We start from the raw sequence: 17,822 nt of genomic DNA on the forward strand, positions 1-17,822 counted from the left end.
AGAGCTCAGCGGAGCCCATCTACAAAGTCATGGCAACGGCTCTGACTGATGGGCTGGAAGGAGGCACTTGAAAGTCAAGCCTCTCCAGGAAGCTTCTTCACCACAGTCACTGGGATACCGCAGGGGCTTAATCTGAGGTGACAGCATCTGCCCTTTGGACAACAAAGTATGAAAGGTGCATATATACAACCAAGCGATCTTCTATGGGCAGAGTTCTGAGAAGAGAGACCTTGTATAGGCTTTGGAGGTTTCCCTGAGAAGAACCTGGTGCAGTAGAAAGGGTGTGGGCTCTGGTGCCCTGGATTCAAATCCCAGCTGTGCAACTTTGGGAAAGTATCTCCACCTCTCTGAAATTGTTTCCTCACATGCAAATGGGGACAATAATACCCAAGTCAAGGATTTGCTCTGAGAATTAGTTCAAGTGATTCATAGAAAATGCTTGTTACGATTCATGGAGCAAATTAGATGCTCACCTTATAATCCCTTTCTTCCTCTACCCAGGGAGATGGGTCCAATAACCGGTCAGGTCTAGCCCTGATTTTTTGTTTTTATGAGCTATGTGTTTCTGCAGGGAGAGATTTGAAGGAGTCAGGTTTATTAATCTCCATATAACCTGTAGAGTAATTAGAGTGTTTATTCTCAGCTCTTTGGGAAGAAGTAACTATAATTACAGGACCAAATTAAATGGCATTATATTTCATTGTCTCATACTGTTTGTAGGTATTCTTTGCCAAATTCCTTTTAGGAATATGAGAATTTTCCCCACATCAACTTTCTCTTTCAGTGGCTGAATGCTGAACCTCCCTGAAAGTTGAAAGTTCTCTGGTATTTTCTGAGTAGGATGGGGCATGTGTTTAAATGGTCCATTTTTTATCATCCATGCAGAGATGGCCAACTGACCTCCAAAGCCCCCTGCTCCCCTTCTGTAGTGTAGAATTACTGCTGGGAAGTGGCTGCCTTGCCAGGGCACACAGTTTCTAGTCCCCTCACATCCAGGAGGATGTGAACAGAGGACATGTGTGTCCTTTCAGGCTCAAGGTGGTTAGAAAGTGGGTGTGCCTTCTCCACTATTTTTTCATCCATCTGGTGTCTTAATGAGGACACCAGGGAGATCTTGGAACCTGTGAAAATGGCAGAAGGTCAGTCAAAATGGCATTGAGCACGACATTCCCCCCACCCCCTCCGCCATGGCCACTAATCAGGAAAATCTGATTGGAATTTACATGTACTGGACATTGAGATTTTAGGTGTTACCTGTTAGAACACTGCCTTACCCTGACTAGTGCTCCACCTGATTCTGCACCCCTGATAAAAAGTGAAACCATGATTCCAGTCCTGCCTAGTGGGGCAGGTAGACATGTAAATGAATACATTTCAAAACAGAGCAGTAAATGCTGCAGAAGTAGTAAGACAATGCTATGGGCACAAAGAGTGACTGCCCGGAACATTTGAGCTGGGCTTCACAGGAGTTCACCAGCAGGTGAAGGATGATGGCTGGGGAGATTTTCCAGGCAAAAAGAGCTGCAGGAGCAAACACATGGAAGTGTGAGAAGGTGAGATGAGTGGTGTCTCTGTGAGAAAGCCCTTGCTGTCAAGGAGAACACAATCCAGGTGGTGAATTGAATATACAACCATGGCACAAGGGGGCTGGTCTTGGCAGGGTCCTGGTGTGTGGTGTAGAGAATGAAGTGCTCTCGGAGCTCGACCACACAGGCTACCACTAAGAGTCAAGAAGGCTTCATGGAGGAGGGGGTAGGTCTGGAACTGTACCTTACATAATGTCAGCAAAAGTGGAGAAGAGCATCATTTGTTACTTTATTTGTCTTCCTCTTTTAGGCCATGAGGTCCTTTAGGGCAGGGATCAAGCTGTATTCATCTCTGAATTCTCAGAATGGTGCCCTAACCTTAGGAAGCCCCAAGTGAATGACAGAAGGAAGGACTGAATTCAGATGCTTCTGAGGATGATCTTGCCTGCTCCGTGTACTGGGAATTGAGCATCAGAGGCAATAGGAATTTCCCAGGGCAGGAATTTTCTGCCATGGCCAGAAGGTTCCTGTGGAGCTCAACCTTAGCCCCCAGTTGCAACTAAGATTGTGTCCAGGCAAAGTGATACTAGATTAAGGGAAAGGCTTTCCGCCTCTGTACCATTCTCTCCCATATTCTACTAGTAGTTAGAGAGTGCCTCCTGTGTATACCTGGTCACTACAAACTGGACAGGGCACAGAAGTCACCCTCATGGAACAGAGAGAGTTCATACCTGAAGTCCACTCTGTGTAACGTTCCCCTGCTCCTTGCACCAAGTCAGATCTCATGATTTGCATAATCTCTAACATTCTTTAGTTCTGTGATATTTATGATGTTGATGATCATTGAAATGAAAGAAGAAAGCAGCATAGAGGAAATGACAGGACTCGGGTAATTTACATACCAGGTAGCCAGGTCTCAAGTCATGGAGACACGACAGTTTTGATGACGCCAATCCATCCTGTGAGTAATAAGTCTCTTGGTGCCTCCAGGTGAAAGTCCAGGCCCCTTACCAGGACAGGCAATCCTTGCCTCTCTCAGAGCCTCATTGGCCATCACACTTCTCAGCTCACATCTGGAGCTCAGGCTATCCCCCCCACCGCCACTTCATACACGCTGCTTATTCTCTGTCTGTCTGGTCCTTTGTGTTACAGTTAAAGGATCTCCTCGGTGTAGTTTTTCCAGAACTTCCCGACCAAATTTTTTCCTTTTTTTTTTTGTGAAAGGCACTCTGCTAGGAACAGAGAGAAAGGAAATTTGCATTAGGAAGCAAATTATTTTTGTTGCTGTTGTTTTCTAATTTAAAAAAATTTTAGTTGTGACAAAATACACGTGACATAAAATTTACCATCTTAAACATTAAGACATTTTTTTAAATTGAAGTATAGTTGACTTGCAATACTATGTTAGTTTCAGGCATATAGCAAAGTGAATCTATTAATCTATTATACATATAGATTTTATATTCATATATATATATGTATTCAGATTCTTTTCCATTATAGGTTATTACAAAATATTGAATATAGTTCCCTGTGCTATACAGTAAGTCCTTGTTGTTTATCCATTTTAGATATAGTGGTGTGTATCTGTTAATCCCTTACTCCTAATTTATCCCTCCCCTCCCCATCTTAACCATTTTTAAGTGTGTAGTTCAGTAGTGTTTTATGTATTCACATTGTTGTGCAAACAATCACCAGAACTTTTTCATGTTGCAAAATTAAAACTCTGTACCCATTAAATAACAATTTCTCACTTCCCTCTCCTTCTTGCGCCTGGTAATCACCATTCTACCTTCTATTTCTACAAATTTAACTACTCTAGATAACTCATGTAGTAGAATTATACAGTATTTACCTTTGGGGAATGGCTTATTTCATTTAGCATAGTGTCCTCAAGGTTCATCTGTGTTACAACACGTGTCAGAACTTCCTTCCTTTCAAAGGCTGAATAGTATTCCCTTACATATGTGTAACACATTTTGTTTATCCATTCATTAGTCAATGGACATTTGGCTTGCTTTCACCTTTTGGCTACTATGAATAATGAAGCCATAAACATAGGTGTACAGATATCTCTTTGAGACTCTACTTTCAAGTTTTTGACATATACCCAGAAGTGATGCTGTTGTATCATACGGTAATTATATTTTTTATTTTTTTGAAGAACTGCCATACTGGTTTCCCAAGCAGCTGGACCATGTTACATTCTCATCAACAGTGCACAAGGGTTCCATATACTCCACATCTTTGCCAGCACTTTGTCATTTTCTGTTTGTTTGTTTATTCATCTTGCTAGAAGCCATCCTAGAGGGTGTGAGATGATAACTCACTGTGACTTTAATGTACATTTCCCTAATGATTAATGATGTTGGGCGTTTTTTCCTATGCTCATTGACCATTTGTATATCTTATTTGGAGCCCTTTGCCCAGTTTTTAATTGGGCCATTTTGGGAGGTTTTGTTGTTGGTTTGTAGAGTTCTTTATATGCTCTGGATATTGACCCCTTATCAGATAAACGATTTGAAAACTTTTCTGTCCCCAAAGTTTGATTTTTCACTCTGTTGATTGAGCCCTTTGGTGCATAGAAGCCTAGAAATAAACCCTTACGTATATGGTCAAATGATTTTCAACAAGGGTGTCTAGACCATTGTTTGAGTGTCTATACAGCCAGACCAGGTACTAGATACTTCTTAAACATTTTAGTTGAGAGAACCAATAAACTCCCTCTTCTACTTAAGGTGATTTAAACTCAACATTGTCCATTCAAACCCAAAAGAGAACCCACAGGATGGGATGAATAAGAGTATGGACTACTGCTTGAATTCTTACTCCGTTACTTACCAGTTGGGTACCCTTGGGCAAACCTCCTAATTCTTTGTTCCTCCGTTTCCTTTTCATCCATGGATTCATAGGATTCTTGTTAGAAGTGGATGATAAATTGCACGCAAATGGTAGATCAGAACCTGGCATAAGCAATTGCCCTAAGCATGTAAGTGCTTATAAATACACAACAACTTTGCAAGGGGTAGGGATTATTGTTTCTACTTTATGGATGAGGAAAACGAGGCTCAGCAGGATTAAAAAAAAAATAGTAACAGGTGTCCCACAGTTAATGTGTCAGATCGTGGATGAAAGCTTCCACAGGACACCCAGCTGATCGGGTGTTCTTGTTCCACTCATGGAACCACAATTCCTGGCAGCAGACGGAAGGGCAGAGAAGCCCACCCCTTAGCTCCAGCTGTCTTCCACTTGCTGAGCAATGTGTAGAACCCTACCCTTTTCCCTCACAGAAGAGGCCCCTTCATACCCAGCAGCCTATAGGGAGAGAGTGAAACAGCTGTGGAGAAGGTAGGCGGCCAGGCCGTATTTGTTCAGGTGGATACAATAGTATCAGACTAGCATGGAGCTCAAATATTGAATCATAATTCTTCAGGCATCTTTGTATTTAAATCATAGCCCTGTCAAGCTCACATTTGATATGCACTAATTAATGCTCCCCATGAATTATACCAGATTCTCGTGTGTGTGTGTGTGTGTGTGTGGAGACAGAGAGAGATTCCTCTAAGCCGGAGTGATCAAAAGTAAGCATCTGCCAGTGTCAAATTCAGTAGTTGGCTCTTTGTGGCTGATGGGTGCCTCCTGGATGAGAGGGGTGGATACAAGTTATTAGACAAATATGAATCATTTATGAGGAAATCTCCTGGAGCAAATGAAGCTAATATTTTTTTTTATTGCCCCTCAAAGCTGGAATCTCATGCTGGGTTGAAGAGGCAAATCCAAGCCCAATTTGGAATTTCACACTCCAATTCCAGTAATTCTGATCCTACACCTTTCTTTCCTATCCAAAATGGCAGGGACATTGCTGGCAAGATGTGGATGGGATTCGGCTGAAAGAGGTAGATGCTGGGATATTTTAAGTGTCATATTCATAGATTGCACTGTAAAGAGAGTTTTTAAAATCCCTTTGTGCCACATGGAAAAATGATTTTGATTAGGGGAGTCGATGAAAGTGGACAAGCAGTAGACATGCTTGAAATTTTGCCTGTGGGTGAGATGTACAATGCAATGCCAGTGGAAGTGAGAATTAAAACCTCTTGCAAGATTACTCTCCCTGGAAGAGAAGGAATTGGTGAAAGTTTGACTAACTGGAGGAGAGAGCAGGGCAGTGGGAAGGACTGAGATAGTTAAACTGAGAGACTCCTCTCCTCTGGAGAAAGAGAGAACACTGGCTTTATAGTTCAACCAATTCAGGTTTGAGACTGAGCTCTGTAGTTTTACATTAGTGACATTCATAAGCCATGCCATTGCTTTGAGTTTCAGTTTCCTTGTTTATTGAATGGGGAGATATGTTACCCCTACGGAGTTCTTGTGAGAATTATGTGATATAGTCTATGTGTAAATTGTCCTCTCCCAGCTCTACTGAGTTCTAACTTTATTTTCCTTTGTTACTCTCTTCTTCAATTTCCCAACACATTCTGCATTCTATTTTTTGCCTCCATCATAAAATTCATTTGAAATTTTTATGAGTTATGCCACATGGTATGTAATACCTTAGGGCTGCCCATGTTTAAATCAAAACCTTTCTTCTAGGACTGTGCAAATCACAGCAAAGAAAATACAGATGACAGTAGATTTATCAATTATGAAAGATATAGCTAGCTGACCATTAAAATGCAAGCTCCCCCTTTCATAAAAGTAGAACAGAGTGGCCACTGGGAAATAGCTACCAAGCCAGGTAGCTATTATATTTGCCAGCACCCCCTGCATTTTAGGAGGTGCTGTGTGATTAGTTCTTATCAATGGCATATCAGAAGAAGTTTGTCACTTCCACCTCAAGAGAGTCAACAAGCAGATACGGTTTCTTCTTTTAATGGCTTGATGTAAACCAGCTTGGTTGTTCTTGGAAGCCAGGTGTTAAAGACAGAGGTAACCTATACCCCTAATCACCTCTTGAAGAAAAGCCACTCACTAATCGGGAAAACCAGTTTAGAACTTGGATAAGAAATAAACTTCTATCAGATCTGAGCCATATACACTTTAGATTTCTTTGTTACAGTAGCCAATGTTACCCTTATACATCAAAACAGCTTAAGATGATAGATTGTATCTATGTATGGAAGTGAGGTAATAAAAGCCAACACATCGCTGACAGGATCTAATTACCTAGCAGTTGTGAATTGATTGGGGGTTAGTCTAGATGGCCTCTAATGTCTCTTGATACCCTAAACTAATAACACCAATATCTTATATCTAATAAGTAGTTGCTATGTTCCAGGCCCAGTGCTAAGCACTTTACATCAATTTTCTTCTTCAGACCTTACAACAACCCTGAGATAGTCTCATTTAAAGGTTGATGACTGCTGGCGAATATGAGAAACTTGCAAGGTCAGACAATCCACAAAGAGTAGATTTGCATTCAAATCTGTCAGACTCCAGAGCCTGAATTCCTCACCAGTGAGTTATACTGCCTCCCCAAATCTGCAAGTCCATGATTTTAGGTGCATACCATACACCTTGCACCTTTGCTCCAGAAGTTGCTCACGTTTGGATATGGGAAATTATTAAAAGAATAGCTCAACTTGTATTGCAGCATTAGTCTATTTTTGTTTCTGTTTAAGAAGGAGAAATGAGATAATGAATGAGAAGCAACACTCACAGAGTTTCTACAATGTACCAGGTACATTCATGTCACTTCATTTGAAGTTTTCTGAGGTCGGTATTGATATCTCTATTTTATAGACAAGAAAGCTGAAAGTAGAGCTATCCAAAAGTTTGTCTTTATGGTCATTTTTCCTTTAATACACATCAATTGACTTTCTACTATATTGCCACAGAAATTCCAAAGTGAACAAGGCAAACTTGTGACCTGATGTGTTAGAACTTATGGTCTAGCAGCTATACATGAGGTAGCAAGCAACCTGTCACAAAGAGTGATTCAGCAAAATTTGGATGCCTCTATACCAGGGAAATTGTACAGGAAGTCCTGACATTGGATAGAGATTGTGCTGGATGATTTCTGGGGTCCCTTTCTGCACCAAGAGTCAAGTTGTACAGTATCTAGTTGATTGACAAGCATAACCAGAAATGATTAGTGGGGAGAGAAAATAACTGACAGAGAAAAGGACAAACAAAAGCAAGGACTTTTCCTCTATCCAGAATCTGGCTTGTAGTAATTGTTCAACAAATGTTATTTATCATCATTACTACTAAGACAATTTTTGTATCCTATAAACAACTTCACATACTTCTTATCTACTGAGAGGTTCTGTTTACAACCCCCAATAAGGGAAATGAATTATTGTTTATTAAATAGTTTCTGTTTTCCCTATGATCTTATGCTGTATGTCATGTCTCACATTGTCTCATGTAACTCTCAATTTGACAAGCTAGTACATCAGTCAGGATAGGTTAAGTTATGCCTCAGTAACAAGCTCGCCCCAAATCTAGGTGGCTTAGGAGAGCAAAGATTTATTTGTTGTTCATGCTGCATGTCCATCAGAGGTTGGCTGGTGAGTCTACTCAATGGTATGTGTGTTTTGACTCTGAGACTCAGAGCAGTGATAGGTAGGGCAGCCACTGTGAACACTGAGGTTGTTATGGCAGAGGGAAAAGAAAATATGGTGAAGCGCACACTGGCTCCCAAATCTACCACCTGGAAGTGACATACATCCCTTTGTCCATATTTCACTGGATAAAGCAAGTCTGATATCCTTGCCAAAGCTTAATTGGGACAAGGAAGTCTGATCTTAACATGTGCCCAGAATGAGAGAACCAAACATTTGTTTATAGTCCTACTGACTTTAGAAAGATACAATTTATCTTACCCAGTTTGCAGATGAGGAAACTGAGTTTGAGGAGGGGGTGGAATGCTATATAACTTGTTGAGGTTTGACCACTAGTAAGCAGATTTGCATTTAATCTACCTGATTTCAAAGCCATGTTCCTAAACTTTCCACTTGTACTGTGGGTCTCACCTTCCTGCCTCCACCAGGTACCATCTCTATATTCATCTTTCCCTTCTCCACTGTCTCCTTCTTCCCATCAGCATACTTAAATATCTTCATATTTCAAATGGGAGAAAGATTTTCTTCTCCCATTCAATCTGTATATCCAACCACTGCCCTACTTCTCCACCTTCTCTCCCCACCACACTATTTAAGAAGTTATCTATAAGTTTTGCTCACCTCCCAGTCATCCCCTGCATTCTGGATTCCGCCCTTACCATTTCATGGAAATGATTCTTTACTGACCTACACACTTCAAATCCAACCGTTTGGTTTTTTTTTCTTTCTTTCATTTATTACTTGAAGCTTGATTCCTCAATAATATGTGGCACAGATGACCACTTCCTCATCCTTAAACCTCCCTTCCCTTTGGTTCACAAAGCCAATCCCTTCCTCCTACATCTCCAGCCGCTCCTCAGTAACTGCTCCAGGCTCTCCCTCTTTTTCTATCCCTTAACTTGTGGTGTTCTAGAGGAGTGAGTTTTAGACTCTTTTCCATTCCACTCTACCCACTCTCTGAGGAGTCTCGTCACTTCCCATATCTTTAATATCTTTACAGATTGATAATGACTACAATGTTCGCTTAAGCCCAAACCTAGCTCTGGAGCTATGGTATCGTTGCTCGAGTGTTTCATAGGGGTCTCAAACTCAAAACTTTGGGAAGCGTTATGAGTCCACGGGTGGGCCTGTTCAATGTCATCTTGAGGATTTGGGGGGAATTGAACTTTCCTTCAAATTGGGTTTGAAAGCTTATCTTCTGGATTGTTCTTAGAGTCAGACAAGTTATTTTTTCCCCCACTCTTGTTTTCTAAGAGGAGAGATTTTCTCTTTGCATACTCCTGGCCTTTATTTGCCCTTTTCTTAGAGAATTAAAGTAATTTTTCTGATTGTGAATTTAGGACTGGGTGGGCATGTTCTGCCCAGTGTGTTGGTTAAGTATTTGTAAGTCACCTAGGCTGAGACACCCAAGCCATGTCCTCCAAATTGGCCACCATCAGTAATACAGTTGACACTTTGGCCTGCATCATTACAATGATTTATTTCTCAACTTGTTCAAACCTGGCCAGGAAAGAGTGCTATTCTTAGCGGTTCATAGAACGAACTTCAGCGACATAGGACTTGAGCTTCAGCCTCTACTTTGTTATTTCTTAGCTTTGTGAGTTTGGTCAAAATTTTATTTCTGATGTGGGATTACAAATATTCACAATTCTCTATCCTATTTTCCTCATAAGCTTGAGAGAAATATCAAGTGCTGCATACATTGCAATTTTGCACTGTTTTATTATTTATGTGGCAATATTTATCAAACACCTCTATCTCAGCATCGGGGAATACAGAGATAAAAGAAGCTGTCCCTAGCCTCAGGGTCTTATAGAGCACCCCCACCCACCCACCCCAGGAAGCCAGCGGAGCAAAGGGATAATGGTACTACTGTCATCACAGATCAGGGGCCACAGATTAGGCCATGGGGTACGATGGGGCAGGGGTTGAGCCTCAAGGGCTAGTCTTAGAGAAGATGATGCCTGAACTAATTCTTGAAAGATCAGTGAGAGTTAGAGGGGGAGAATGAAGGGAAGGAAATACGAAGGACTAGAGAAACAGCATACACAAAAGTACAAGGCCTGAGACAGAAGGCTCTTTCGAAATCTGCAGGGATTTGGTTTGGCTGGACAGAGGGTGCTGGCTGGAGAGTGGCCAGAAGTGGGGTTGAGGAGGTAGACCTCAGCCAGCTCACACAGAGCTCATTACATAAGGCTTATGATTAAGCAGTAAGGGCAGTGTTGAGCAGAGTGAGAATGTGGACAGGTCGCATCATGTGTATGTTGCATCATTGTCAATCCAAAGGCTGGGAGAAGAGGTAATGGCAGTGAGAACGTCCAGTCAGTGTCTCTCTGTGCAGGGGAGGCCAACAGGATCACCTGAAAGGAGCAGGAAAGGGGCCCGGAGCCCCCTCTAGGCAGATCGGCTGTAGTTCTAGCCTCTTTCCTATTCCTTCCCCCAAGCTGGTACCTTCAGCAGGTGTGTTTCTTTGTGTAAAGGGCCCATGAGGGTGAGAAGAGTGACTCTGTTGGGGGTTAGAACCCAGTGATGATTAGTGACCTGCCAGAGGTCCTGGAGGTTATAACCTCAAACTTTTCTGAATCATAGGCAATTTTTTCCTGCTGGATTTAGGGAGTGTCATGTGGATTCTAGAGTAAGAGTTCCTGGATTCCCGTCCCAGCTCTTACTTACCAGCTGAGGGTCCATGGGCATGTTATTGAAGCCTCTGGGCTTCAATTTCCTCATCTGCAAAATGGGTTTCATAATAGTCCTACCTCATAGGGTTATTGAGGGGGTTAAAGGGGTTAATATGTGTGAGTTTAAAGCATTGCCTGGACCTTGTAACAGCTGTAACATGTTATCTATAATGATCATAACTTTATTGCTTCAGTTAGGCTGGCTTTGCTTCTAACAAGACCATTCTTTAAGGACAAAATCTGTATCTTACAAACTTTCTTGTGGTTTGGGCAGAGAACTAGGAATCTCAAAATGGGTTTGGAAAAAGCCCTTTAAAGTCATGGATCTTCTCCCATCCCTTCTCTCATTTTCTCTTAGGAAGCCTGGTTAATTATTTCACACACATTGACTAGACATCTGTGCCAGGCCTGCATCTCTTTGAGATGTAATGAAGATAAGTGAGACCCACCTGGTTTCTAACCTGCAGAAGCTCATTGTCTACGGGGGATGTAAGACTCAGAGGCAAATAGCTGTAACATAGGTCTATAAGGGATAGATGCACAGGGGGGGACTGGGGCATCCAGAGGGGAAGAGGTTGCAATATAGCTCAAGCTTCATGGGAGTCTTCAAGGAGGAGATGGCTTCTAAACTGAGCCCTGAATGATGGGTAGGATATTGACAGACCTGAGCACCGGGAGAGAAGGCAAAAGAAAGTCAGGCAGAATGTTCCAAACTTCGGAGCATCTCTTGTAGAATTCTGAGTAAGAAGTTTCTCATGACATCCTGCCCTCTCTCCCAACCCACCAAATCCCATGTGGGTAGACGCTCACACACTGCTCTACCTCTGTCTCTGGATCCTTTGTCTCTGTTCTAGGCTGCTTAAGCTTTATGCTATTTCAGGTTGTGCCTCTTCAAGGAAAGAAAAAGGGATGAAAAGTACTCCTTTTGATGCCTACTATGGGCTCATTATATAACCTCATTCAATCGTACAACTCTGTAAAATTGGCACTATTATTGTCCCGTTTAACAATAGAGGCAGTCACAGCTCAGAGAAGTTAAGCAATTTTTAAGGACACACAGTAAACTTGTTTATTCCATAACTATCTATTGAGTATTAGGGGCAAAAACCAGGAATTGAACCCAGGACACTTTGATTTCGAAGGCCCAATAACATAGGACACTGCTGCTTCTCTATCTGGATGGTCAGATCCCCAAGGGCAAAGTCCTTTCTGTAGATCCCGCCAAAACCTACCAACTCACATTAATCACTAGCCCTATAAGGGTACTAAACAGGAAATTAAATTAATGTCATCAGTGTTGACAGTGTTGGAGGGCTGGGCTCCTCATCTAAACTCCAAATCTCCCTCTCTGCCAAGTGACCAGTCTCCTTTCAACACCTAGTATTCACCCCATGTCCAGGTTTGCCAAGGATCTTTAAACCACAGCCCACGGAACTGCCAGGAGCCTCGGACCCCATCTAGTCCGATGCACCATTTTTATAAAGAAGAACTTGCACCCAGAAAGGGCAAGTGCCTAAGCCAAAACCACACAGTGATTTAATGGCAGAGCCAGAAGCAGAGCCCTCATTCAGCTGGGAGCCTTGGAAATCACAAACTGTTCATTTTGCCAGAAGCCCCCGGCTAGACCTGCAAAATATCTTGGCCAGTTGGTTTAAAGGATTTTCTTTTCCGCTCTTTTCACTGACTGAACTCCTGAAACAGATTGGACTGAACAACTGAGCAGTAGGGAGGCAGAGTAAACAGAATGGGTCCTTGGTGCCCCCGGCATGTCTGTTGTCTGCAGCGACTCGTCACTGCCTGGGAGGCTGACAGACGCAGATGCGCCTGCGCGGGGTTCTCAGACTCCTCCTGGAGTATGAAGAGACCCGCGTGGTGACACCGGGCCAGAAGAGCTCACAGGCGCCTGGCCTGGGGAAGCCCTGCGTTATCCGTGTATGTGCACGGGGTGGGGGAGGGCGGGGTGGTGTGTAGAGGTGGGGCCTTCCTGGGACGACAGCACACGCTTAAAATCCAAGTCAACCCAAATCAGTAACTCTTCCCTGGGCCCCGACCAAGTGCCACACTGGATACTTGGAGCCTTGCAGAAGCCCAGTGCTCAAGAGGAGGAGGCCCAGGACCTGTTAGTCTACAGAAACCGTGTTCTAGTCCCCGCTCTAGCATTTACTTTGCCTGTTTGAGTCTCACATCATAAACTGCAACCTCACAGGCGTTACTGCAGCTCTCTGAGATGTAACTAAACTGTCCCACCTGTACGGTTGGATGGCTCATGTCTATTTTGTAGGGTTGTTTAAGGAATCTGTTAGAAACCAGGGGTGGCTCCAAGAATGATATGTTTTACAGAAAGATTTCATTTGTGCAGCAATGTGTTTCATTGACTTTTAATGCCCCTGGGTGGGGGGAGGGGGCAGGTGAGCGCCCTAAAGTATGTCCTGCCTGTCCCCAACACACACCATAAATAAAAGGCCTTCCCTGAGTACACGCAGTGACCTTGTGCGTGTTAGAAAAAAGTAGCTGTTGGCAAGCCAAAGTGCCTTCCTATGAAAGATAAGTCATTCCTACCTGCAGCTAGACCTTGCTCTGTGCCCTGGTTTGTGGTTCGGTGAGCACAGAGCGGGCTGGATTTCAGCCAATCCTCACCTTCTCCTCCAGGCCCCTTTGCAGGTGCACAAGCTCCACAGCCACATGTGGACACCTGTGCAAACATACTCGCTCCCTGTAAGCAATCAACTGCTCCACTCGTCCAGCTGACTAATGCAGCCCTTAAAGGCCCTCGAGTTTAAGCTCTTTTAGGACTGATGCTATCCCACTCCGAGCACAGCGCCTGTGACACACAGTAGGGTCTGAACAAAGACTGTTATGAGAAGGAGGGAGGATTCAAGGAGGCGACTCATGTACCAATGCTTGGTACAAAATTCAGTTAGTGCTTATCACATGAATGAATGAGTTGTGAAAACAAGACATAAATCCCCCTGTGAAATGTTTAATAACAATAAAATGTTCAGATTATAGCTCAGTACCACAGCTCAAGAGATGACACAAGTCCGCATATGAGTGTCAAATTAATTTCCAGGGAGGCAATAAGTTTTATAGGACTTCAGAAAGGGGGAAGTGGGGTGGAGATCAGTTGGCGGGCTCGGAGTCAGAAAGCCTGCATGGGGGCTTGTTCATCCACTTACACAGCACATTGATTCTTTCATCAAATATTTCTCAGGCCCCTGTTGGTACCAGCCCATCCACTAGACTCCAGGCATGCGGAGGTGAACAGCACAAAGCTCACAGCCTCAAGAAGCTGGCAGGCTTGTAGGGGACCATGGTTAGGCAAACAGACAATGTAAATATGATACTCTACTATATATAAAATAAATAAACAATAAGGACCTACTGTATAGCACAGGAAACTATATTCAATATCGTATAATAATCTATAGTGGAAAAGAATCTGGAAAGGAATATATATGTATACATACATATATATAACTGAATCACTTTGCTGACTAACACGATGTTGTAAATCAACTATACTTCAATTAAAAATATAAAAAAATATGATGCCAAAATAATGTACCGTGGAGACAAAGGGGAAGGCTCAGTGGGCCAGTGCACACAGTAGGTGTGCCGTAAATTGCAGCATTGTAGTCGACACCTCGGATTACCATCCCAGCACATTTCTGAATGAATCTCCACCATGCAACATCTATTAAGTTGCTAAAGCTCCCATCTTTTCTCCTCCCCATCTCACTCCCTCTTTCCTTAAACATGCCAGCAGCCTTTAAGGGCATGGCACTGCCTACCTGCTGGAACCTTGGAGAGTGAGGGGATGACACGTAAGAAGGGAAAGGGGCGGCTGGCAGCTGCCGGGGAGGCCCACGCCAGAGCTTCACTGGAGCCTTTCCTGCCGAGTCCATCCTCTTTGCAGTCACTCTAATCACCCTGGCAACCATGCACCCATAGATTCTTTGGCAACAATGCCAATGATCATGAAGAGTGTTCTCTTTTTAAACTGGCACTGAAGAGGGAGAAAAATACCTTTTCGAAAAGGTAGCACATGGCTCCCAGTCCCCTCTCTCCCTCAGAGATGGGCTGAGCTGGAAGGGACACCATCATTGCACAGACACCATCTTCAAGCTCTGTGACCCAAGGCCCCGGAGAAGCCGCTGTGATGGAGTGGGGAGAGCAGAGCCAGTGGGGCCAAGACGTCCTGGAATCGAATTCTGGCCATGTTAACCCCAGAACAGGGGAGCTTAGACACATTGTTCAACCTCTTTGAGTGTCCGTTTCCCTCTTTGCAAAATGGACCTAATAATTCCTACCTCGCAGGCTTGCTGTGAGAATGAAAGTAGAATAGGCACTGGATGAACATTAGTTGAGTGCAAAACAGAGGCCCAGATACTGTTTCCAAGATCCCTGAGCAAGTGACCGGCCCAAACTGAACTAGGGCCGCCCTTGTCTTCTGACTCCCGATGTGGCAATCTCCCCGTTCCCGCTCCCTCCAGCCCTTCTTTTTGTGGAGTATCCGCCTGCCAGTGCTTGCCATCGGTCATGAAGAAGAAAAGTCTGAGAAGAGTGTGGTGGCCCAAGGCAGACCCTGTATGAGGTCCACAATGGTGCCTTCTTAGAGGCGGGTCAGTACCACCAGGCCGGTATGAACTGGACACTGTTCTCCAGCATGATTGGAAATGCCGTATTCTAAGGAATATTTGGCACTCGGTATTAAGCAGCAACACTCTCAAGGGAGTCTCCAGCTTAGGGAGAGTGATAATTCTGCCAAGCTGGGCCTTGGTTACAAGGCAGAGTCAGCAAATATGTAGCGAATACAGGCACCATCCAGTCCACTACGGCCTCCATCAGTAATCAATCCCACCTTTCTTTTCTGTTGATCTCTGACTGGGACTCAGAATCCTTCCATTCCCCTCTCAACCCAGTGGTGTTGTCATTCATTCAGCAAACATTAACCAAGTGCCCAAAACGTGCTCTGTACTGAGGAGTAAGGCAGACATGGCTTCCGGCTTGCGAACCTTACACACTATCATCCAGATGCAGGGTCTTCTTGGGGTAGGGGGCCTTCCTCTCCCCAACTCCATGGAGTTTGGCTACAGAACCACGTCTCTGTCAGGCGTGGCCAATCATGGAGCCCCTTTACCCTTGGCCAGAGTAGAGGTTAGCTGAGCATATGACCCAACCTGGGACAGGGAGAACTTTTTTTTTTTTTGTATTTTGGTAGGATTCATATATTTCAAAGTGGGAGAGAGAATATCCCTTTCTTTTTTGTTTTAAAAATATTTTTATTTTTTGTTTCAAAGGAAGATAATTAGGTTGATTTATTTATTTTGGGGGGGAGGTAATTAGGTTTATTTACTTATTTATTTATTTAAATGGAGGTACTGGGGATTGAACCCAGAACGTCATACATGCTAAACACACACTCTGCCACTGAGCTGTACCCTCCCCCCTGAATATCTCTTTCTTAAGATGATACAAGTGTAGAGCTGTCGGTGGCCATGTCCCCATCCCCTACTATTCCTACAGGAGGGAAGCTTCCTGCAGTGGAGAGTGTGCAGGAAGAGAGGAAAGCAAAGGAGGGAGGGAGAGACGGGGGGGGGGGGGGGGGGGGGGAGAGACAGACGGAGGGAGAGACGGAGGGAGGGAGAGGGAGAGAGACGATGGGGAGAGAGAGAAAGAGAGGTAGATACAGACATGATGACATCACTGGAATCAGTGAAGACTAGGCTGGCTTCACCCAGGGCTGCCAAGTGACACCAGCTAATAAATCCCGCTTGCCGTAAGCTGGCGATCCTGGCCTCTCAGACAGAGGTGAGCGGGGCGAAGGGCAGCATCAGAGTAAGGAATGACCATATGTCTATAGACAGCAAGCAGGAAAAACAGCAAGGCTTCTGAGGAACAATTCTGACTGTCTTTGCCTGTAATTACAACTACATTGTTCTGTGCTTCAGACGCCAATTGTCTTTGTACCAATGAGTGTTTAACCGGGGGATGAATGTACATCTTGTCGCCTGTTTTCCTTTGAGTGCAGATCTGAAGTGAGGGTGCTCAGGGTGGTCCTGCTGCCCCTGTGGTTGGTAAGCCTCCCCAGGGCCTGGGGTTTGTTGCTCCCCATTTCCCCTTCAGCCACTGACTGGAATAGTCATACTTTTCTCCTCATAGGGTGCATTGTGCTTTGCAAAGCACTTTCATCTGCATTATCTCATTAGATTCTCAGAGCATCTGTGAAGGAGGCAGGGCTGGGATTACTATTCCTGCCTGTCAGATTGAAAAACAGAGGCTCAGGCCCTGGGATCTTGGCACCGAAAGAGAAAGACATGGGCAAGGCTTCCACAGTGATCTCATAGGGGTTGGGTGATACAGAGGTGGGACGGTCCCTGGATTCTGGGGCCACACGGCCCAGGCTTGGATTGAGTCCTGGCTCTTTTACTTACTAGCTCTCTGACTTGGGGCAAACCACTCAGTCTCTTCCAGTCTTGATTTCCCCTTCTGTCAGATATAGGGATGGTATTTTCCTTCAAGAATTCTTTTGACTATCACAGGAGAGGATATAGAATCAAGGGTTTTATGAGCTCTAAGATACTGCTCACTTGCTCGGGGTTGATTTTTCTGAGTGATGGGCCGTAGGATGCTGGGTCCAGCTTGGCTAGGCTCACGAAAGCTGTAGTGCATGCCTCCTCCCAACTCCACACTCAGTGACATCACGTTGTCGTGTGTCACTTAAAATCAGCCATTGTGAGAATATTTACACCAGGGAAATTGGCAAATATCACAATTTTTCCCTCCCTTGCGAGTCAGTTGTTAACCAGCATATCAGCGGTGGTGGGGAGGGGAGGGGAGGAGAAGAAAAGGACACTTGTCGGTAAGGTGCACCCTCAGAGCATCTCCTTCAGTCCTCATGCAGATGCTGATCCTGTTTTACAGATGGGGTAAACGAAACATAAAGAAGGTCAATAACTTGCTCAAGAACACACAATAAATGACAGAGCAGGGACTCAAAGTCAGATCTCACGTTCTCTCTGATAACAATTGCAGCATCCCAAGATGCACCCAGT

At 44.1% G+C, this 17,822-nt stretch overlaps 1 long non-coding RNA gene across 2 annotated transcripts; it reads right to left on the minus strand.

Annotated features, from left to right (window-relative positions):
* Positions 1-719: 719 nt before the first annotated feature.
* Positions 720-14,647, minus strand: LOC140700900 (uncharacterized). Of its 2 annotated transcripts, none has more exons than XR_012079645.1 (3): positions 14,559-14,647; positions 2,429-2,755; positions 720-1,121 (listed from the first exon to the last, which is right to left on the minus strand). It is a non-coding gene; the product is annotated as an uncharacterized lncRNA (long non-coding RNA). The 2 variants fall into 2 exon arrangements; XR_012079646.1 differs by having other exon boundaries at positions 2,429-2,758; positions 14,559-14,629.
* Between the last annotated feature and the right edge of the window lie 3,175 nt (positions 14,648-17,822).

The sequence above is a fragment of the Vicugna pacos genome, chromosome 13, assembly GCF_048564905.1.
Source record: "Vicugna pacos chromosome 13, VicPac4, whole genome shotgun sequence".
NCBI classification, from domain to species: domain Eukaryota; kingdom Metazoa; phylum Chordata; class Mammalia; order Artiodactyla; family Camelidae; genus Vicugna; species Vicugna pacos.